The 25,100-nt window shown below is 39.1% G+C and overlaps 1 long non-coding RNA gene across 1 annotated transcript; it reads left to right on the top strand.

Moving 5' to 3' along the window:
- Window positions 1-12,628: 12,628 nt before the first annotated feature.
- Window positions 12,629-23,350, top strand: LOC110192062 (uncharacterized). The gene is made up of 2 exons (XR_002320074.2): window positions 12,629-12,703; window positions 23,149-23,350. It is a non-coding gene; the product is annotated as an uncharacterized LOC110192062 (long non-coding RNA).
- The last annotated feature ends 1,750 nt before the right edge of the window (window positions 23,351-25,100 follow it).

Raw genomic sequence — 25,100 nt, 5'->3', positions numbered from 1 at the left:
GTCTTTCTGACCCAAATCCAGTATTTTGTCCACCAGATTCTGTTGCCTCTGATAGCTAAGACCTTGGATTATAGAATTAGAATCCCTGAAAGATTTTGGCAGGAACTGAATGGGAAGAATCTAGTAAGATGGAATTTAATAGGGACAAATGTAAAATTATATACTTAGCTTCAAATTAATAACTGCACAAAGGATAGGGAAGAATAATTAACTACTGTACAAGTTGTTATGTTCTGTGTAAGTTCAAAGTGAATTGACAGTGTGACATCAGAGCCAAAAGAACTAATTTCTCCTCGTCTACATGAAGAGAAACATAATTTTCATAAAAGGGTGATGAAAGTTCTTCCATCCTCTGTCATGATTAGAAAAAAAGAATCTTAGTGTTGGGTTTTTTTGGACACCCACCACATTTTGGGAAAGACATTGGAGCTTATTCTGAGAAGGTCAACCCTTGTTGAAGAGACTGGGGGCCATGATTTACAATGAACAAGAGAATAAGAAAATCTTTAGCTTGGAGAAGACAAGGGGCCATGGTAACTTATTTACATGTTTGAAGATCTGTTATGTTAAAGAAGGGCTAGCCTTTTACTGATTGGCCCTAAAGGGAAAAACTAAGAACAAAGGATGAGGGTTGCAAACAGAACTAAGTCAATGTAAGATGAAGTTCTCTAATAATAAGAGCTATCCAAAAGTGGAAAGGGCTCCCTTGGGATGGAGCAAGGGTGGAAAGCTGACACTTCTAACTTTTGACTCAGGCCCTGGTGGCATCATGATTGGTGTTCCTAAATCCTAGCAGTCGCAAGAGGAAATGGAAGACAAGTTATATCAACAGGAACTCCACAGTTCCTTCTTGCCCTTTTCTGTTCCATCTCTGTCCCTCGTTCCTTATAAGTTCCGATAATGTTGGAGCTGCCATAATAGAACATAACAACCACAGTTCATTAAACAAAAGAATAGGGCTTTCCATACAATAAGTGATTGGTGCTACTGTGGCATGATGCTGAGGCAAGTCCTATTACCCATTCCATAATTGGGGACACATGCTGCTAAGATCCCAAGAAACTCGGACTGCAATTTCCTACAGATATTATTGCAACTTAAGTTCTATGGTACCATTAATAGTACTATACTTCAAGTATATTATATATTAAACAGGGTTTTTATGAGCTATCCTGGGTATCTAATAATCAATCACATTCCTATTGAAAAATACATTAGAGTTCTAAACAGCCTATTTATAATGGAGCTTTTGGGAGCACAATCTATTCACACTTTGGGGACTGTCCATATATATATATACTTTAGTGCTGTCTACCTGTGCCTTCCCCTTAACTAAACCAGCTCCAGGTTTAATCTGGGTGAATCCCCTGAGTATCACAGGAAATTACAAAAGTAATTTAAGAATGAGGTACATGCTCTGTTATCCATTATCACGGCACCCCTTATTGCTAAAAAATGGACAGCTAGTGAGTTACTTTGAATTGCTATCAAGGTGAGTAGCTTCAGTTATCTAAATTCACAGACTCTTAAACTTGGAAAGGGTCTCAGAGATTATCCATTCCAACCTCATATCTAACACAAGAATTTCTTCTACAACATCAAAGAATCTCTAGATTTTTAGACTTTGAAGTCAATTCTTCTAATGTTCTAGTTTTTTTTAATTACATAGCAGATAGAAGTACTACTAATTTTTTAATTTTGTCCAAAATACTGCTTTATAAGCATTTAATGACAAATAATGTTGGATCAAATAATTTAAAACAATTATGTAGCAAATGAAAAAAAAAAAAGAAAAAACCTACCTGATAAGGCCTAGACAGATGGGGTCCCCTTTCCCCTCGTCTGGCTTGCAAACCACTCCAACTGTAAAATTTCAGGTTTTGGTGGTTCCTCAAAGGAGTGGTCATGCTGTTACAATTCACTCATGGGTAATTCTGGTTTGGGGAAAAAATACATTTATACTCCTGACTGTAGCTTCTGAGCCCCCCACCAGTGTATATTTAAACAAACCAGTTACAATAACATTGTTGATTTTTAAACATAAAATATTTACTAAACAATAGGGCAAAAGCAAAAATAATCACAATGACATTTACTTATTAGAAGGAAAAAGTAGGAATAACCAAAACATCAGAAAACCCATAAACTTGAGTTATACTCTCCCACCGATGCACAAAGTATCCAAAGAGATGGGAGTGGGGGAATGGGCACACACAGAAATGTAGGAGTAAGGGAGATGGATAGGGAAACCTATGCATCTGGAGCAGCTTGACTCTGGATGTTTGTGGACTCTAGGAAGCAGCTGCACCACACATTAATTGTTAGCTAAGATCTACCTTTTTCTAAGCCTCCTGATGGAGGAGGCCACTTCTCTGCTGTTCTTGGGCCACTGAAGTATCGTTCATCTCTTTTAGAGAACAGAAAGTTTAAGTCTACTATCTAAAGAGCAGAATCAGTTCTTTCTAATCTTAGATCTGTAAAACTATTCAGGTTTTGTTCTCTACGGGCTTTGAGGGTTTTGTCCCCTTGAGCCATGAGTAAATGGCAACGTGGGCAAACCATTAAGGAATTTCTTCTGTCTTAAGTTGCGTATGGTGAATAAAGAACAAGGCAACCTTTCCCCCAACCAGCTCTTGCCCCACAGCCAAATATTTCTGCTTTTCTATGATCAAGTCTTTCCAATAGAAGTTTTCCTCCAATTTGATTAGCTCCCACCTCCATCTTCATCAACAGCCTCTAGTGGGCTGGTTTTAGCTTTTGTGGGCATAGCAGCTCTAGTGGCCTGTGTGTTCTATGTTCTATGTTTTGGCTTCTGATATCTTGGCTTCTCTTATCAGCTTTTTTCATGAACTTCTCTGATTTCTCTTCTGAATTTGGCCTCTTGATTCCTTACTTGATCTGGCTTCAGGTTTTGCTTCTAATGCCTCAAATCAGAGCCTCATCTCATGTCTAGTGCCCCATCTCTAGCTTAGATTGAGAAACCCCAAATCCACATTTCTGTCAGATATACACAAGTATTATTATACAATGGTTATTATACAATGGTTCCCAAATAACTCTTTAATGTCATTTTTCCAGCAACATACTCTAAAGTTTTGAAAACAATCATATTTAAATTAGCCACTGGGAAACAGTGCTATCCCTATCCCATTGTGCCTTTGAGTGGCCTGCTTTCACTCTGGTCCTCTCAGAACTCTCTGTATGTCTCCTCAAGCACTTTTATTTAAGGGTTTGCTTGTTCTCTCATAATGGTTTGTTTTTTTCAAACTGCTTTTCTCTGATTCACACCATGTCCCCATTCCTACCTTTTTCAACAAATAAATTACCCCCCTAAGAGAGGTTCTTGTATGCATAAGGCATCTTACCCTAGAATTGTTTGAAATACAAAATGGAGTCATGATGCTTACATTATGCCCTGGGTATGAAGCTGAAATACTAGAAAGCAATGAACAACTCTATTTTTGAAGCAGTAGACTTTGAATTTGCATGTCTCTAAATGTGTAAACTGCCAGAGACGGCTCACATGTTTTGTCAGTCTGGTAAATGGTCGATTGCCTGATTTCTTGTTTATGGAACCAAACCACAAATACACAGAAGATGCATTTCTCATTGCTCAGTTTTCTTATGACCTTTTCTTTTCTCCAGTCTGGGCCTTCTTATAAATAAGCATGATGTCTACGTTTTGGGGTTTGGAAACACATCTGCCCAAGAGTGATCCGCTATATCGAAATGAAGGCTGAGCTGTGGGGAGCCAGGGCCTTCTGCTGACATTAGCCTTCCCTTTTGGTTCCCCAGCCAACATTTCTCAGCCCTGGCCTTCCACAGCCTCCAGAGAGAAGACAGGGCAGTGGAGCAGAACTCAACATGCCGCAAACTGAATCTATTATCTTTCCCCCAAATCTTCCCCTTTTCCTAATTTTTCCATTACTCTGTGGATACCACCATAGGTAACACCCTCAACTCCTCGCCTGTCTCTCTCCCCATATCCAATCTGTTGACAAGGCCTGTCAGTTTTACTTTTTATTACATCTCCTACATGTACTCCCTTTTCTCCTCTGTTACTGCTACCACACTGTTGCAGGCCCTCATCACCTCACAATTCTATTACAATAGCCTGCTAGTTGATCTCCCTGCCTCAAGTTTCTTCCCACTCCAGTCCATCCTTCTGATCTTCCTAAAGTACACGTCCGACAGTATCATCCCTACACCACCCACTCAATAAACTCCAGTGGCTCCCTATCACTCCAGGACCAAACATTAAATCCTCTGGCATTCCTCTTCACAACCTGCCTCCTACCCACACCTTTTCAGGCTTCTTATACCTCATTCCCCATCCCCACCCACATACTCTGTGATCCAGTGATACTGGCTTCCTTGCTGCTTCTTGAACAAGACACTCTCTCTTCCAACTCTAGGCATTTCCACTGACTTTTCTCTTCTTATTCCAACTTAATTCTGGTGCATTTCCTCTATTGGTTATCTCCAATTTATATTATCTACATCTTGTTTGTACATAGCTGTTTGCATGTTGTTTCTCCCCTTAGAATGTGAGCTTCTTGAGGGCAGAGACTATTTTTACCTTTTTTTTTTTTTTGTATCCCCAGCACTCAGCGCGGTGCATGTTATAAAGCTAGTACTTAATACGTTTTTATTGGCTGACTCCCAAGATAGCACATTCCACTTCTGGACAGCTCCAAGTATTGGGAAGTTTTCCTGACACCAGTGAATACTGCCCCTGCCCTCAAGGAACTCCATTTGAAAACAGAGGAGTGGTTGCCTGGGAATGGGCATTTTGGTCTGAAAAGTCACTGGGCTGATAAGTAGAATAGCAGGGAATTTGGTTAATGTGCTCTTTTTAGAAGCAAAGGCAATATCGATTTTACTATGGTTCCTAGAGTAAGCAAGAGATGGAAGAGGCAGAGATAGAAAGATCGAGTCTAAATATGGCCCTTCTATCTAATGCTCTTGGTTGTGCCCCATTGCAGCTAAGCAGAATAAATATAATCTCTCTTCCCCATGACACTGCCTCCCCCAAACACTTGAACAGAGTTATCATGTCCTCTATAAGAAAATTTTGTATAAAACCAGCAATTAGTTGGACACTATACAAGTGAATTTAGTTGCCAAATGACCTGATTTATAAGGCGATAACATCAGAAATACCATGAGTAGAGAGTATAGCTGAGATGCCTGCTGGTCTAAGCCAGCCCAGTTATGCTTTTGCCTTGATATACATACTAATGTGACTGGAGCAGTCCATAATATTGATTATGAATCTTGGCATATTGAATACTAGAGTTCCATTAAATGTGTGGACACATCCTACAATTTGAGGGACAGAAGATAGATTCAATCTTTCAAATCTCCTCTTGATAACCCAATATTTACTCCCTGTCTCCATGACCATTTTGTTTTCTTTTGGGACATAATGGATGACAACAATTAAAGTTTCAGACTGAATGCACCCAATGCCATGGCCAACAGTGCAAATAACTCATCTTCAAAACTGCACATCCCCTTTCTCAGTGTGACTTCCAAGAATCAAAGAATGCTGTCAAGGACTGAGACTCGGAGAATTTCAGTGATTTGCCTGAGGTAAACACGTATCTGGAAATCAAAACTCAGTTCTGTGGGACAAGGGAAAGACAGGACAGCTTGCTTCTGTAGCACACTAGTGGGAATGCGCTCAGAGTCCCCAAGATGGAAGATGCCTCTAGCTAGAAGGGATTCTTTTCCTTTGGAACAGAGGCTCATGTTCTCTCTGTCTGAACTGATTCCTTTCTATTGGCCCAATCTGTCTGCAGCTGTTGGTTCTGAGCTGCTGATACAGCTATTGTTCCATCATTTCCAACAGTGCCTTCTTGTGCCCTTGAAACATTTCTTTGGCTCCTCCAGTGCTGCAGTCACAGGCCTGGAAAATTCTCACTTTCCATCTGCCCCAGCTTGGACTAACATCAGTAGAGACAACCATCCGTGTTCCTTTCCTCTTGAGAAATGCACTTCCCTTCTTCCTGAACCTTGTCATAGAATGACAGAGCCCACTTAATTGTAAATTCCTTGAGAACGTCTTGCATCTTATATATCTTTAAACTGTGTCCCCACCCCAAGCATGATGTTTTATACATAGTGATATAGTATCATGGGCAGCTAGGTGGCACAGGGGATAGAGAGCTGGGTCTGAAGTCAGAAGACTTATCTTCCTGAGTTAAAACCTCAAATAAGACAGCTACTAGCTGTGTGACCCTTGGCAAGTCACTTAACCCTGTTTGCCGCAGTTTCTTCATCTGTAAAATGAGCTGGAGAATGAAATAGCAAACCACTCCAGCATCTTTGCCTAGAAAACCCCAAATGAGGTCATGAAGAGTCGAACATGACAACAACTGAAGAACACAACAATTGTACCATCTTTGAGCCTCAAGCAACCCTGTGAAGTAGGTACTACAGATATTATGATTCCCATTTTAGATGAGGAAATTGAATTAAGGAGAGGTTAAATGTCTCACCCACGGTCACATAGATAAGTATCATAGACAAGACTTGAAGCCAGCTCTTCTTGACCCTCAAGTCTACCTAACTCTACCTTCTATTTCATGCTTTCTCTTCATTAAGTTTAATGTTGCAGCTAGGAAGGAACCTAAAGCTTATTTAGTCTACCCCTCTTAATTTACAGATGAGGAAACTGAGATTAATCTTGCCCAAGGTCACACAGCTAGTGATCAAGATGATTAAAAAAAAAGAAATCAGTTGTCATATGAAAAAATGCTCTAAATCATTATTGATTAGAGAAATGCAAATCAAAACAACTCTGAGGTACCACATCACACCTATCAGATTGGCCAACATGACAAAACAGGAAAATGACAAATGTTGGAGAGGATGTGGGAAAATTGGAACGCTAATACATTGTTGGTGGAGTTGTGGAATGATCCAACCATTTTGGAGAACAATTTGGAACTATGCCCAAAGGGCTACAAAAATGTGCATACCCTTTGATCCAGCAATAGCACTTCTAGGGCTATATCCCAAAGAGATCAAACAAATGGGAAAAGGACCCACATGTAGAAAAATATACATAGCAGCTCTTTTTGTGGTGGCAAAGAATTGGAAATTGAGAGGATGCCCATCAATTGGGGAATGGCTGAACAAGTTGTGGTATATGAATGTAATGGAATACTATTGTGCTATAAGAAATGATGAACAGGCTGACTTCAGAAAAACCTGGAAAGACTTATATGGTCTGATGCTGAGGGAAGTGAGCAGAACCAAGAGGACTTTGTACACAATAACAGCCACATTATGCAATGACTAAGATTGTTAAACTGAACCTTTCTCAGCATTATGAGGATCTAAGACATTTCCAGAGGCCTTGGGATGAATAATGCTGTTTACATCCAAAGAAAGAACTATGGAAGTCGAATCGCTATCACTTATTTTTACCTTCTGTTGAGTTTTGTTTCATCTTTCTGATGGTTCTTCGTATTGCTTTTAATTTTTGCTTACAGTTTTACTAATGTGAAAATATGTTTAATGGGTATGTAAATGTAAAGTCTATATCAGAATGTGCACCGTCTTGGGGAGGGGGGGGGAGGAAAAGGGAGAAAAATTTTCAACTCAAAAGCATATGGAAAAAATAAAAAAAAAAATTAAAAAAAAAAAAGAAATCAGTTCTCTGATCCCTGAATCCAATGCTCCTTCTGTTATACTCATATTATCTGGTGCTCCTCATCTCTGTTCTTTTTACCGACTCAAAGCTATTAATGACTTTAACTCCAAATTCTACCCTGCCTTCTATCTGTACAGAACAAAGGTAAGAAATCCGAGATGTTCACTAATAATTTAGGCAGAATCACCAGAACCACCCAGCTAATTGATTTAATTTTCCAGCTGGTTTAAAAATTGAGAACAGCTTCAATGATGAACCATTTAAAAAATACTTTCCCCACAACAAGCCCCTGTGGTTGAAACCGCACATTATCAAAACCTCCATTTTACAGTTAGGAAATCGAGGCACAAAGAATAGGTGATTTGCCCACAGCACACAGATGGCAAGTGGTAAAGCATGAATCTAACCCATGTCTCCTGCTTCTGTGTTTAGCATTTTCTCTCTCTACTACCCCATGCTCTCTCCAGGTCATAGCACCATAAAATCATAGATCTTGAGTTGGAAGGGACTCTAATCCAACCCTCTCATTTTACAGATGAGGAGTCATAGGTCCAGAAATATTAAATCACTTATCCAAGGGAGCAAGGTAGTAACACCTGGGTGCAGAGCTGAGATTTGAACCCAAGCCCTCAGACTCCAAATCCAGCACCCTTTCCACTGTACTGCACTCCTCCATCAGTCCTACATCTATCTATCTGTCTGTCTATCTATCTATCTATCTATCTATCTATCTATCTATCTATCTATCTATCTAAGCTTGTGTGCATTGATTTCAAGTTTTCTTGTCTCTGGAGCAGCTAAGTATGGTTCTGTGGTCACAAACATGCCTTTAAAGCAGGCAGGATGATTTTATCCCCAACTTTTTTCATAATTTGGGAACTTTGTCTTTTCAGCTGATGTTAAGAAAATCTTCAAAAGCTGTGGCAATTTCTGGAGTGAACTAAGATGATATGTATCCCTCTTATATTTGTAAATCAAGCACAGATCCCTAGCTGGGCTCCTGCATATGGACTGAATACATTCTGTTCTGTCTCCTAGAGCCAGGAGGGCTACATCTGCCCTTTAGCATGTAGTGTCTTTTCTCTGTTGCCACCAGCTCAGGTCCCCATCGTCTGGGTTCCTTCCATTGTTAGGGGCTGGTGACTGATGCCTCAGATCCATTTAACCACTTAACATTAACTAGTTTTTTTTTTTAACAAAGAGATATTTACTTTAAAGATATAAGAACAAATGTATAGACATTTCTCCCAATACTTTTGGGGCATTCTCTCCCTTACGCCACCTGAGGGGAGGGTGGGTAGGGAATAGGCTTAGACTAGTTCAGTTCCTATATAGCATTAGTTCTACTAAGTTCATGTCCAAAGATAATATCTTTGCCAGTACTTGTTTTGGCTACCATTGGGTTAAGTCATCCAGAAGGCCACTTCTTTTTTCTTGGGGTATTAATTCTTGGTTGGCTTTAAAACTTATCCTGCATGTTGGGGCATTGGGGCACTGAGGCATTGGAGCACCCTGCTAACCTTTCAAAACTCAAAAAAAAAAAAAGGCCTGAGGTTCCAATCTCACCATCTAAAATAGAAAAGAGCGATCATAGAAGCCAAGGACTGAAGCCCATTTTTAAAGGCCATTTGGCCTTAAAGAGGAGAAGCACCAAGGTCACTCCCCTTATTATATGGTCTTTCACTTGACACCATGATTGAAAGAGTCATAGAATGAGGAATATCCAAAATGACTGAGGCAAGAATGATGGCAGAAGCTGATTAAGACCTTTTTAATGCCCTTAAAACCAATTAAAGTGACTCCTATTGACCATAGGGCTGGCAGACCAGAAACATTTACAGAATGTTCACACATGTTCTAATGTTTCTCTAAGGTACTGACTTCCCTTAAACATCATCGCAACTGTCCCAGAAGTAGGCTCCCAGCCTTTCCATGTGGAGGGATGTTATCTGAGTCACTTGCACATGTGAGAGACACCTGTTACACACTTCCCCTTGACTGAAAATTTTCTTGTACTCGGGAAAATAGGCAGGGGTGCATTTTGAACACGCTTCCTTGACCTCAGTTCAGAACAGTGCATGGGGAGACACAAACATTCTTTCACTTGTTTTCCCAGTGCCATATAGGAAAGGAGTTCAAAACAGTATGACAGAGAATTGTACAGGTTAAAATCATAATTATCTACAGTTACAAATTTATGCAGATTTTACAAAATTTACCAAAGATTTCTGCTTGCTTAGTACTCCATAAGTATGTGACCCAAATTCAAAAAATAAAATAAAAGGCCAAAAAATTATCATCCAGAAGGAAATATAGCCCCCAGAGAGTTTCCTAGCCTGTATGGAGTTCTCCCTGAAGGAATTTTTGGTGTTAGGGACAAATAGAAATCACCCTTTCACTCTCAGGCAAGAAACCAAACTGATCTAATTTGGTGCCTGCAACCCAGCTCTGAGTCCTATTAGGCTGAGGGACTTTACTCTTTTTTTCTGATGGGACCCCTGCATTTCCTCTGAACCCACACTCACAAAATGATAATCATTGAGGAACTGCCAAAGAAAAAGAAAATGAAGCTTCCTGTCTCAGGAAAGCTGGTCCCCTATTATAATATCAGAGCACTGTCTGAGGAACTGGCCTTGTGGAGATTAAGGGGCCTAGGGTAGATGGAAGTCATCTGATCACCCTCTGATTAAAAACCAGCTGTCCTGGATGAAAACTCTTCCACAATTCTTCGGTGTGGAGGGCCATCCAACTGGACAGGGGATGGATACATTTTCTAAGTGTTCCTTTCTACACAGAGCACACCAAAATTTTGTTAGGAGTACCTGTACCATTAGGTGATCCACTTAGAGGTCTAGGCACCATTCCTCTGCATACTTATTCTAAAGGCTACCTAATATTCCCCGCTGTGGATCCCTGTCACCACAAGGGAATTTCAAATAGAATCCCAGACTCACCCAGAAATAGGACAGTGGGGATCAGTTAGATAAAATAGCAAAACAAGGCCAAATAAACCCGAAATATGGGAGAGGTTCTCAAGAAAAGAAGCAAAGTACTAAAAGGTAATTATTTAGGATTTCCAGGTACATAAGAAAACCTTATCCTGTGAAGTTGCAAGGCATAAGGATCTTAACAATAAGGGAATCAATCTAGGTCTGTTTAAATGCAACATGAAAATATGAACATTTCTCAATTAAGCTTTATCACTTTATTAGTGCAAACTTCATGCTTTTCATATGAGACTCAATATCAGTAAGTATTCAGTAATATAACATCAGTATTAATATTTTAAACAGTCATTGAATCAACAGATGAAAACGTCTGCAAAATCATCTCCAATGGAACTGACTGGCAAAGGAACACACACTGGATAACCTTCCTATACCGTTATGGCCTAAAGGAATTTTGCCAATTTCTCTAGGTTCCCACAAGTGAAGGTCTCCACAAATGCAAGTCCTAGGGAGAGAATATATCTGGAGGTCCACACAAATATAAAGGCCCAGTCTTATCCCAGATGAGACCCCACATAGATCAGCTGCACTCTGCTCTTTGTCCCTCAGTGGACTCACTGAGAAACACTGTGGAGTGTTTCTTCTCTATTGCCACTGGTTCAAACCCTGACCAGTTGTGTTTCCCCCATTTTTAGGGGCCAGTGTGACTGTCACACCAGTTCTATTTAGCCACTTAACATCAGCTAGGTGGCACAGTGGATAGAGTGCTGGGCCTGGAGTCATTAGTCATCTTTCTGAGTTCAAATCTGGACTCAGACACTTACTAGCTATCTGACACTGGGCAAGTCATTTAACCCCGTTTGCCTCAGTTTCTTCATCTGTAAAAATGAACTAGAGAGGGAAATGGCAAACTACTCCAATATCTTTTTCAGAAAACCCCAAATAGTGTCACCAAGAGTTGTACTGAAAAATAACTGAACAACATTTACTTCAAAGATACGGAAAGAATAAATGTACCAACAGTTGGTGCCCAGAATTGAACACAATACTTGAGATTTGATCTGATCAAGATGGAATACAATGCAGAATATCAACTCAGGAACTGGTTTGATATTTTCAAATACTGATCCATTATCAAGGAATCATATCCTCCTTAAGTGAACAGCAGATTCCCCTTCTGGCTGTTCCATCAGCCCAGAATGTCCTTAACCTTATCACTGCCTTTCAAAATCATTTCCACAATTCAGGACTTCCTCAAAGATTATCCCCTAAAGGTAAAATACTATGTTTGGTTAAAAAAATCAGCTTCATAAGCACAAGATGGGATGTGTGTGGCCAGACAACAGAGACCTTGGGGTCTTAGTAAAGTGGAAGGTCAATATGAATGGACTATGTAATAATGTGACAAATAAGAACATCAGTGAGAACTTAGGCTGCATTAAGTCCACAAGCTTTCCATAATGCCCTCTGACAGAAAAGTTTTCTCTCTGCCCTGAAGTTCCCATAGCATTTTATGTTTCTCACATCATGCCTTGCATTAGCTATCTTATACCGTTTAATGGATTGTTCATCCCCTCCATGGTAGGGGCTATGTTGTAATAAGAATGAGCTCAGGGGCAGCTAGGTAGCCGGTGCTCTATCCGGTAGCACAGTGGATAGAGCACCGGCCCTGAAGTCAGGAGGACCTGAGTTCAAATGTGACCTCAGACCAAATACTTGACGCTTACTAGCTGTGTGACCCTGGGCAAGTCATTTAACCCCAATGGCCTTAAAAAAATAAGAATGAGCTCACTATTGCCTCTGAAGATTTAAAAATTATTTCTTTATAATGATGTGAGGTAGGTAGTGTAAAGTCAACCTCATTTTAAAGATGAGGAAACTGAGGCTCAGAAAGGTTATATTCTTTCTCTATGGTCATACTAGTGTCAGAAGTAGGATTCAAACCCAGGTCTCCCAACTGAATACAGCACTTTCCCCTTTATGACATCACCTCTTCTGATACACTTTTCACTGTTGTCTGGCCTACAGCACCCACACAGTGCCTTCATATAGTAGGTGTTCAGTGAATGTTTTCTGAGATTGAGCAAAAGAGGTAAGCAGACATTTCTAAATCATCTTTTAGCCAATTCTTCTCTGCTGTCCTCAATCTCTGGTTAGAGAACAAAGTCACCGAAACCTCAAACTAACTTGTGAGGGTGACTCCTCATCCTTTGGGAGCAGTAACAAGCATCATAAACCATAATGTGACAAGAAAAAGATTATGAGTATCTTTCTGGACACCACTAACCAAGGTGAATTTCAATGTGGCATGTGGTAATGCAAAGGCTGGGAATGGAAGTCAGAGCCAGTATGAGCCATTTGTGTGTCCCAGGGAAAGTTGGAAAATTTAATCTTCTGTGCATTCCCATCTAATGTGGACTTAGAACCTTCCCTATGACAGATTCAACTTAACTTATCACAAATAATAGAATGTTAAGAAATGGCCCCTGCTTTTATGGAACCTATGGTTCAGTAAGGGAATAAAACATGAACACAGATAGCCAGGAAATGATCGGTCAAATCGCGGAATTAATGTGGATAAGTGAAAAATACAAAACTTAGCTTTAAAAAAAAACAACTTCAAAAGTGAAGAATAGAGTGAGGCTAGACAACAGCTTGTGTGAAAAAAAATCTGAGGTTTATGATAATAACAACAACAATAATAACTAGCATTTATATATCACTTAAAGGTTTGCAAAGTGATATATATATATGTATATACATATATATATATATATATATATATATATATATATATATATAATATATATATATATATATATATATATTTCCCCTCATTTTATCCTCACAATAACCCTGGAAGGTAGGTGCAGTTCTCACCACCTTACAGATGAAAAAACTGAGGCAGATGGAGGTGAAGTGACTGTCCCAGAGTCACACAGCTAGTAAAGTGTCTAAAGCTCGATCTGAACTCAGGTCTTCCTGACTCTAGGTCCAGCATGCTATCCAGCGTGTACCTAGCTGAAGTGGACCATCAACTCAATGTGTCAGCAATGTGACATGGTAGCCCGAAATAAAAGCTAATTCAATTTTAAAATGCATTTATTTTAAGTGTATATTTACAATTAAAAGATTATAATAAAAAAGTGTTTCTTGTGCCCTAGCTAGCTAGCTACCTACCTGTGTTGCTTAACAACAAGTCAGTCAACAAACATTTATTAAGTGCTTACTATGTGCCAGGACTGTGCTCAGTGCTGGGGATAGATACAAAGAAAGACAACAATATGATATCTGACCTCAAGGAATTCCCATTCCAGTGCTGGCATTGGTAGCAGGCAAACAGAGTTTTAGTCTTCAATCTCCCTCTAATGAGCTGTATGATCTTGGACAAGTCATTTCATCCTTTTGATCTCAAATCCTCATCTGTCAAATGAAAGGACTGGCCTTGACCATCTCCATATCTATGATATGATGATTCAAAAACATCTAACTCAGAGAACTTCTTTGCTTCTTTCTGGTCCCAGCTGGAATGTGCTCATCATTAAGCTTAATTATTTTGATGGGTAGAAATCTAATCCAGTTTAATTCAAATGGGAGGACACCCAGTAAATGGCGCATTTATATTTAGCTGACATTTAGTAGGAACTAAACAGCTGTCCAGTTCCTGACCTCTCATTTGGTCTGCTTCTATTCCGTATAATAATCACTGACATAATTGCAATGTCCTTCAGTAAGTAGCCAATGGGGATCTAAATTCACTTTCTACTTCTTTGGGATAATTTGATCCAGGAAGGGCAGTGATTCTGAAGGATTTACCTGGAAGAAGTTGGCTTGCATGGGAGAGCTCTCAGAGAGCAAGTTTTGATCTGGGGAAAAACTGACTGATCCAAGTGGAATAGGAATCATGCCAAAGATAGAAATGGAAGTCCAGGAAGGGCTAAAACAACATAAGTCTTATCTGAATGCAGAGTAGCATAAATTAGAGAGGAGTTGGAGAGGGAAGATATTGGCAAAGACTAATGAGGAACTTAATGGCCCCCGTTCAAAGTGTTCAAAGACATTATCTCAGATTGTAGAACACTTTCTTCCCACCAATCTTTTGATCTGTACAGGTTTCAAGTGGTAAGAATATATATTATACATAGAAGAAAAGTCATGGGACAAAAAGGAGAAGGTGCTAAGGCTAATAATCTTATAGCACTGACAGGAAACAAGAAAAGTTTGGGGTTCTTTCCTGGCTTGCTTTCAGTTCTACTCAACCAACATTAAATTATATTGTATTATATCATATTATATCCTGTTCTATCCTATCCTATCCTATCCTATCCTATCCTATCCTATCCTATCCTATCCTATCCTATCCTATCCTATCCTATCATATTATATTATATTATATCATTTAATAATGTTATACTATACTATATTATATATAATGATATATTGTGTTATATTACATTATATTACATTACATTACATTATATTACATATTATATTATATTATATTATATTATATTATATTATATTATATTATATTATATTATATTATATTATATTATATTATATTATATTATATTATATTATATTACATTACATTACATTACATTACATTACATTACATTACATTACATTATATTATATTATATTATATTATATTATATTATATTATATTATATTATATTATATTATATTATATTATATTATATTATATTATATTATATTATATTATATTATATTATATTATACACGTGCCAAATACCATGCTGGGTGCCGAGGATACAAAAGCAAATATGAATCTCTGCTCTCAAAACGGAATGGTTTTCATTCCTCCCCAAGCTGAATATTGTACATTTTCTATTATGCTCCAAGAGCCTCTTCATCCTGAAAGATCCTTGCAGCCTCGGAATTTTCACACATAGGAAGTACTCCCTCACCCCTGTCACCTCTTCCTCTGACTGGATGGCTCCTCCATCTTAGGAATTTGCCTGGGCCAGTCATGTCTCGTTCCTCTGTAGGCTGCACTCTGAACATTCTCCATCATCTTCCACACCACCCCCAACCCCAATTTGTCTTCCCCAACTAAAATATAAGCTTCTCGAGAGTAGGGATCTTCTTCTTGTATTTATATGGCACAGTACCCAGCAAATAGTAGGTGCTAAATAAATGTGTGTTACCTGATTGACATTTTATACTAATAGGTTGGTTGTCCACTGGCATTAAGCAGCCCCACCAGTATAGTTTCTGCTGTTGGGCAGCATAATTGACATCACTAATATGGAGAGTGTCCAGAGGAGAGTGACCAGGATGGCAAAGTATCTCAAAGCTCATTTCATAGGAAGAACTGTTATGTGGAAGAGAATTAGACTTGTTCTATAGGACCCCATAAGGAAGAACTAAGAGACATAGGTAGAAGTTGTAAAAAAGGAAGATCAATGTTTGGAAAAACTGCCCAAGACTAGAGCTATCCTAAGTGCAAAGGATTGTCTTAGAAAGTAAGGAGTTACCCATCATCACCAGTCTTCATGCAGAGGGCCTGGGTGACTACTTGTCAGGAATGTTGTAATGGGGGTTGCTTTTTGTTTATGTGTTAGACTAGATGGCTGTTGAGATACCTTCCAACTCTAAAATTCTTTTATTCAGTAGGTGTTTAATAAATGTTTGTTGAATGAGCTTTCATTCAACAAACATTTATTTGGTCCACTTTAAAAAGTAGCCAGGCTTGACATCATAGATTTGAGTAGGAAGGGACTGTATGGATTACGTCATTGGGTGACTTCTGGCTAGAATAAGCAGTTATGGTGGGACATGTAAACAGTGAAGAGTCAGGTCTGACACTTTCCTTGAGGCCCCAGGCCCAAATGCCATCTTGTGCCAGAACCAAATTCTGCCACTTACCCTGGTGCTGTTCTGCCTTCTCTGAGGAGATCCACATCACTCTAGGTCACAGGATCTGCAAATAGTCTCTGCCTCCTCCTACTTGTACCCAACCTGGGGATAGCCAGAATCAGATGGGAATGACACAGGTATGCTGGACTGGCTGTTAGGAGACCCAGGTTCCATACTTGACTCTAGTCCTAATTCTTTATGTGTTTATGAGCAAGTCACTTCAATTTTCTGAGCCTGTTTCTTCATTAGTGGAAGGAGGAAGGGAGGGGAAAAGAAAGTTGTTGGCTTAAATGATCTCTAAGCTACTTTTCAGTTCTAAAAGTACATGATTTTTGTGACAGATTGATAAATGTTACAAAGGAGAATCTCTGAATTGGAAGGAACCTCAGAGGCTTTCAGGTTCAACCTGAACTAAAGTCCCCTCTACAACATGCCCTAAGCGTGGTCATTAAGCTTTTGCTTGAGTGAAGGAGTCTTCACTCTATACACTCTTCTCCCCTCTGATACTGCCCAGGTCCTCATCAGTTCACGCCTGTAGTATTGCAATAGTCTCCTCATTGGTCTGCTGTTCTAAGTCTCTCCCCACGGTAATCCATGCTCCATTCAACTGCCAAACTGATCTTCCTAAAGTGCAAGTCTGACCATGTCACCTCCCTATTCAATAAACTCAAGTGGCTCCACATCACCTCTAGAATCAAATATAAAACCTTCTTTTTGGCTTTCAAAATCCTTCATCATCTGGCCCTTTCCTACTTTTCTAGTCTTTTTTAAAAACATATTTTCACATTAGTCGTGTTGTAAGGAAGAATTAGAACCAATAGAAGGAGCCACAGCGAAGAGGAAACAAAACAAAACAGAAGAAAAAGAGAGCAAATAGTATGCTTCGATCTGCATTGAGAATCCATAGTTCTTTCTTTGGATGTGGATAGCATTTTCGACTTTAGGAGATGTCTTAGATCCTTGCATTGCTGAGAAGAGCTAAGTGTATCAAAGTTAGTCATCCCACAATGTGGCTGTTACTGTGTACAATGTTCTCCTGGTTCTGCTCACTTCACTTTACATTAGTTCGTGTAAGTCTGTCCAGGTTTCTCTGATATCTGCCTGCTCATCATTTCTTATAGCGCCGCCTAAAATCCCACCTACTACAAGAAGCCTTTCTTGATCCCTCTTAATTCCCTCTGTTGATTATTTCCAATTTATCCTTTTATGTAGCTTGTTTGTATATAGTTGTTTACATGTTGTCTACCCCATTAAATTGCAGGGTTTATCTTTTGCCTTTTGCTTAGCACAAAGTAGTTGCTAAATAAATGGTTATTGACCACTTGAAGTGGCCCATTTCAATAATAATAATGCTGTTAGCAAGTTTCTCCAGATACAAAGCCTAATTTTGCCTCTTTACAACTTTCTGTTGTCTTAAGTCAAACAGAAAAAAAAATTCCAATTCCTCTTTTGCTGTGTGCAGAATACTAGGCTAGGCCCAGGAGGAAATAGGCAAGGTAAAGTGCATGAAAAGGAGCATGTGTAGGCTAGGGAGGAAACTGAAGATCATGCCAAGTGAGGATCAGTTGAAGAAATTGGGAAAGGTTGGCCTGGAGAAGCAAAGACAGTGATAGACAACATGACAGCTGTCTTCACATATTTGAGGGGTTGTTATATAGAAAAGGATTAGACATGTTCTTCTTGGCCACAGATGGTAGAATTAGAACAAACAGGTGAGAGATATAGAGATGATTTTGGCTCAGTATAAGGAAAATCTTTGTTATTAATAAAACTGTCCCAACATAGACTAGATAGATGCATTGAGTAGTAGAAGGTACTACTACACTGGGGGAGGGAGGCAGTCTTCTAGAAGAAACTGTCAGATCATGTAAAGGATGTTGTAAAATAGTTTTCTTTTCTGATGAGCTAGATGATCTCTGGGGTTCCTTACATTTCTGATATTTTATGACTTGGTGAACATCCACTATATCTAGTCAGCTCCAGAAATGCATTATTCCACTGTTTACTCTGGACACAGTAAGTCAAAACCTTCCATTGCTACAGTACAAGGGTGCTTTATCTGCATTCATCATCCTTGTAACTTCACCCTGCCTGGCCACCACTCCCCTCTACATGTTGTCATCCTGTATTAGAATGGAAGCTCTTTGAGGGTAAAGACTGTCTCCTTTGTGTTTGTAGCCTCAGTACTTAGCACCAGGTCTAACACATAGTAAATGCTGTAGAAGAGCATTTTCATTCATTCTATCTACACATCCAAGTACATGAGAGGGTTGCATAACAAAATGTTAATGAATCTTATGGCAGTAAGCTGGAACTGGGAAGGGGGTAGGGCAAGGGAGGCTACAGGGAAGGTCTTGGCGATATTGGGTTTTAGCTGATTCCCCTTTACGGTTATAGACAATGGTCAACATGGAGAATTGGATGTAAACATGAGACCTGGGGACCCACAGTCCTGAAAATGGATTAGTATGAAGGGTTAGCCAATGTGGAAGAATCTAAACACCCTTGATAGTCTCCCCTGCCGTCCTTTCACACTGTACCTTTCTGTTTTTACTTACTGCCTACCATCCCTTAACTTTTTTTCCAGATTGCCATCAGAATTGCTTTTCCAAAAAAGGAAAAAATGTTATTAGGTTTACCCTGCTCTTCAGGCGATATGAATGGGCAGTCACAGACATAGACTCTGTTAGGAGGCTACCTGCTTAACCATCCTTGGCAATGCCGCAATTAACAGCTCATCCTCAATTACCTTCTAGCTGATTGGTTTGGGGAGGTGGGAGAGGCCAGCTGAGAGTTTTCTTGACTCTGCCATTTGGCTCTGTCCCTGGACATCCTCTAATTGGAGTTCTTGATAATTATTTGATCTTGTGCTATTTTTAAATTTTACTTTGAGTAAAGCCCAAACAATCTGGCCATGATACAAAAACAGTATGGCCCCCGAAAACCTTGCCAGATGGATTTCCCATTATTCCTTTTCAAGTCCATTCAAGCTAGTCTTACTATTCCCACCCCAAATTCCATCTCTTGCTTGTTCTGTTCCTTCTCTCTCACCTCTTCACCTTCATTTCTTAGAACCTTTAGTTTCCCTCAAGGCTTAGCTCAAGCACCTCCTTCTACATCAGGGGTTCCAACCATGGAGAGATTTCAGGGCAGGGGCCTATGAATTCAGATGGGAACTATTTACATCTTTAATTTCACTAACATCTAACTGAAACTTAGCATTCCCTTCAATTATGAATGTAGGTAATAAACTAGTCTGAGAAGGGGTCCATAGGCTTGCCAAAGGGGGTCATGACACCAAAAATATTAAGAACCTTTGTTCTACACTAAGCTTTTCTTGATACCCTCCTCTTCCTCCCTCTCCTTCCCCCCCAAATCCCTCCACCAGGCTGCTAGGGCCTTCCTTCCAAAATCACCTGTACCTATTTCACACAGTGTATTTTTTGCATATACCTAGTTTGGGCTGTAAGGACAGGATTGTCTTTTGTCTTTGCATTTCCAGTGACTGGTATACATTAAGTACTTAATGTATACTTGTTGATTTTTTTCAAAGATCACTTATAGTGTCACAGCAATCACATTTGCCACTTCTTTCAGCACTCTGGGATATAGTTTGTCTAGACCTGGTGACTTGAATATCTCAAGGGCAGCTGGCTCAGTGCTCTCTCACTACTTTCTTTCTTTTCAATTCCTTATTATTTCTACTGTACTGTTTACCAACTGGTCATGTTTATGTGAGTATATATATATGAAAATCTATCATGAAAAACCATCCAACTAATATACATTCATAGAGTATCTACTTATACAGCTACCATATGAGTGAATGCTTCCTTTTACCATTCAGATAAAATTAAGAGCTAAAGCAATCTTTCCTATAGTTTGGAAAATGACAGGGATGAAATACAGTATAGCTTGATTGATTAGTTCTTTACTTTAAAAAAACCAATAGAAATGCCTTTTTTTGAGCAGTGGAGAATGAAAACTGAAACTGCTGTTCCCTACTTATAGTCCTATTTCTAACCTTAATCATGGCATGGAGGTGACTCCAGGTTCCTGAAGGCTATGTCAGTAGAATGTAAGCCCTGGCAGATCCTGCCTAGTTAGAAAACAGGCCTACCATCTGTTGGCTAGCCTAGCTAAATTCTGAGAGGTTCAGGGAATTGATCCCAGAGTGGTGACTTTTTTTTTTTGTCACAACACCTCTTGACTGTAATAATGACTAGTATGTGTGTACATATGCGCGCGCGCGCACACACACACACACATCCCCTTAACATTTTCAGAGCTTTTTATGTACCTTATCTAATTTGAGCCTTACAACAACCCCATGTGGTAGACACTAGAGGCAACATTGACCGCATTTTACAGATGAAAAAATTGAGGTTAAGTAGCTTGTCCATGATCATCCAGTAGCAAGTGTCAGAGGTGAGATCTGAACTCAGATTTTCCCGGACTCCAAGTCCCGGAGCCAGAAAGACTTGAGTTCAAGTCTTATCTCTGACACATAATATGTGACTCTGGGTAAGTTACCTAAACTCATAAAGCCCTTAAATTGAGGTTCCAACCTGCAGGGATAGAGGAAGTTTCTGACCAGAGCCCCCTACTCCAATGAACTCCCTATGCTGTTGTGCTATCTGTCAAGTTTTAAAGGAATGTACTCTGTCAATGAAGGGAGTGTTCATACTGATAAAATAATGAATTCCTTAAACATCAAGGTTTTTTTAGTCTTTAGAGAATGTTCATGTTTGTCAGTCTCCTCATTCCAAAAGACTGAAAACTTTTTGAAGCCCAGGACTTTGTCTCACCCAAATTATTCAACTCCTATAGTATTTAATTCAGTCATATACTTCTTAGGAAAACAATAAATACTGGAGCATCCTCTTGATTAATGTTCATCTACTTCAATACAAATATTCTACACTGAAAAACAAGATACATTTTAAAAAATAGAATACTTACAGTGATAAGCAAAATGATAGCTCCTTGGACTACAATAACATTAGGGCTTCCCTCAGGATAAAAAAGGGGGATTGTATCTAACAAAATACAGGAATAGAAGATATGTGTTTATAAATAGAATTGAACTCATCTTGAAAGATGACTTGTCAGAATCACTTTTCCAGCCTCCAAAAGGGTTAAGTGGGTGATGGTTTCCAGTGTCACTGACTCACACCATTATTAATTGTATTATCACACGAAATTGAAGGTAGTACCTTTGTATCTCTATGTGAATAATTAAAAAAAAGGCTGCCAGATGGAGAATATGTGTGTTAACATCATATTAAAACAATGTCGACTTCTTTGGCTGGAAAGATTAATGAAGTAAAATGTAATTTCATTTTAACTAAATGTTCTAGGCCTATCATTAGTTAGCTTCCCCATATATTTGAATTGATAACCTTTAAACAACCTTCAGAATTTGCTGCAGAGAAACTAGGCAACGTTAAACAACATATTTTTAGATATTAGTTATGAAAGAAAATGTTTCTGTCATCATGCTCCAGTTTCATTTTGAATCTCTATTATAAATTATTACACTATTAGTACAAGACTAGAATATCATTTTAACAACAGGACTGGATTTATATGCAGCAGTATTTCAAAGCAGATGAAGTACTTTCACAGAGAAACTTTTTATACATATGGCATAGTCCTGTTTTCTTCATTTCCCCTCCGATTTGGGGACTTCTTTCAAGTAAGTCTACTGTCTACATGTTTGCCAATGACTCATTTGTTACTCAGGTTGCTTCAAGATGGCAAAAGCAGATGTTCTGAGGGGGGAAAAAATAGAAACAGAGGTAGGAAAGGTTGTGGTCTGTGAGTAGAATTTCAGAATTCATAAAATGGATTCCAGAATGAATCCAGAACTCCATGAAATGATGAGATCTGAAGGATGGTCAGATGGGTATGTGACTGAAACCAGTCAGGGTTAAAGGAGGTGGAGAAGGTCCAGTAGAATGTTAGCGTCTTGAGAGTAAGGGCTATTGAATTTTTGGTTTTGTGTCTCTAAGCATCTAGCTCAAGGTTAAGAACATAGTAGATGCTTATCAAATTATTGTTCAATTGAATTAAGGTCACTAAAGTTAATGAGGTTGAAGAGTTGACTTGAGATCATAATGTTAACAGATTATCAATGTGAATAGTGAAGTCCCAGAAGAAGATGGTAGAGGATGGAATAAGTTGGTCAAAAAACATTTATTAAGTGCCTACTATATGCCAGGCATTGTGCTAAGTGGATACAAAGAATGGTAAAAAGACAGTCACTGCTTTCAAAGATCTCATGGTCTAATGGAGTCCAACGATTAACCAACTAATATTCTTCGTAATTTGTAAAACATACACAAAAGACATAATAGCATGAGATAAAATGAAACAATGCCTCAGCTAATTGTATTTATTGATAGCACACAAAACCTTTTTGCTCTAAAATTTTATTATTAATGTTTTTATGTGGGAGCAATATGATTGAATATGCTTCATTATTTTTGAAAAAAATCTGTGCGTATTCTGAAGGATAGGGAAGTAATTATTTCTTAGTAGTTAATTATTCATATAATTATGTCAATGTAGCTAGCTGATCAGGTTAATTTCTCTTTTTTAAGTTACTTTTAAATTGACAGATGCAAAATATAATACTTGATAATATTACAGGATATGGACTTATGTCTGAAGGACAGCTGCCATGGAGGTAAACATGTGCCCTGACATGTCAGAGAAGACACATGGGAACTCCTTTGATTAGTTCCCAGTGACTATGGCTGCCTCCAAGATGATAAGCAACTAAAGATGATTGGAGACTGAAGGGCTGCCCCTCTGCAGTGGTAATAAAGGCAAACTGGTCATGTGGTCTCTCTCTTGGAATTCCAGACTAGAGTTCAACAGAGTAGAGCTTTGTTCTGTTGGGGGAGCAGTGTGAGTGTGTGTGTGTGTGTGTGTGTGTGTGTGTGTGTGGTGTGTTTCTCCCTTTCTTCTACCTCCAGGAGCAATAATGGCAAAGAGAACAGAAGCACACAGCAATGGTAGATATGTGGGGAGTTCAGTGATACGGTTTCTGAACTATAAGTTGCTGTGTAGATAAGAGAGAAGGGTGGTTTTTTTTTCTTTCCAGTTTCTTAGACAGAATAATTCTAGAATCTAGCCTTCTAGTTAGAGAAGAGACAGTCTCTGGCAGTACCTGCTATGAAAATTGCCTTGTGGGTAACTCCAAAGCCTCCCACAAAGAGCCTTTCCATGCCAGCATGCTTCATGGAGAAGAAAGAGGATCTTCAACATGGCCTCTCCAGTTGGAGGATTAGAGGCACATTATAAGTGGACAGAAAGACCTTGCCAATCCTCCCTGATAATACAATGAGTTGCTTTGTCAGTGTAGCTCTTATGTGAAAGGGCATAACTTGTTAAGCAGTGCTCCTCGCCCCCTACTCCCAAAGTGTGTTTGGGGGGGGGGCTGGGAGAAGTCTAATGGGTTATTTTGTTGTACGTTTCTGTATCTGTTTCTGAGCTCCTGTGTCTCCTTTGCAGCTTGCGCCTTTTCTGTGGGGATGTCCCATACCCCAAATCCATATTGTACACTGAGTGTTTATGTGAGAGTGAGGGATCTGATTACCCATATTTGGGACAACTGACCTGAAATATATTTAAACTTCATTTTGGAGATTTCCTAGAAGAAAATTCTAGAGAATTGGCCCAGTACTCTTTCCAGCATAGCAATATGTATATATATATATGTAGATAGATAGAGAGATACATACATACATACATACATACATATTTTAAATTTTTAGGCAGTTGGGGTTAAGTGACTTGCCCAGGGTCACACAGCTGGTAAGTGTCAGGTGTTGGTCTGAGGCCAGATCTAGCATAGCATTCTAAAAAAGTTATGGTTATATGTTTTATATAGATATATGCTTTCTACAGTGCCAAGCCAATCACAAGAGAGTTCTCATGTTCATAAAAAAGTTTGGGAGGGGTGAAGAAAGGACCTGATTCTTCCTATGTCAATCTAATATAAATTTTGCTCCATGGATTCATCTAATAAGGTTCTTAATCTGGGTCCCATCAACTTAAAAGAAATTATAATTATTGTATTTTAAAATATTTTCCCTTGGTAATCATATGTATTTTATTTTATGGATTTCAAAAATACTATTCTGAGGGGGGAGGTGTCTATATGTTTCAATAGACAGCCAATGACTTCCATGAAGCAAAAACATTTAAGAATCCTTTCAGTTAAATTGTCTCATACTCTGAGCTTTCAGCAGCAACAGTTCCTTAGAAGATTTAGTTATCATACATATATATATATATATTTTTTTGGGGGGGTAGGCAGTAGGGTTAAGTGACTTGCCCAGGGTCACACAGCTAGTGCGTGTTACGTGTCTAAGGTCAGATTTGAACTTGGGTCCTTCTGACTCCAGGGCTGGTGCTCTATCCTCCGTGCCACCTAGCTGTCCCCTGTTGGGTTTTTTTTTTAGGCAGTTGGGGTTAAGTGACTTGCCCAGGGTCACACAGCTGATAAGTGTCAAGTGTTTGGTCTGAGGCTGGATTTGAACTCAGGTCCTCCTGACTTCAGGGCTGGTGCTCTATCCACTGCACCACCTAGCTGC

Source organism: Phascolarctos cinereus, unplaced genomic scaffold, assembly GCF_003287225.1.
Source record: "Phascolarctos cinereus isolate Bilbo 61053 unplaced genomic scaffold, phaCin_HiC Scaffold_3;HRSCAF=262, whole genome shotgun sequence".
Taxonomy (NCBI): domain Eukaryota; kingdom Metazoa; phylum Chordata; class Mammalia; order Diprotodontia; family Phascolarctidae; genus Phascolarctos; species Phascolarctos cinereus.
This window is presented reverse-complemented; position numbering and strand designations above follow the sequence as displayed.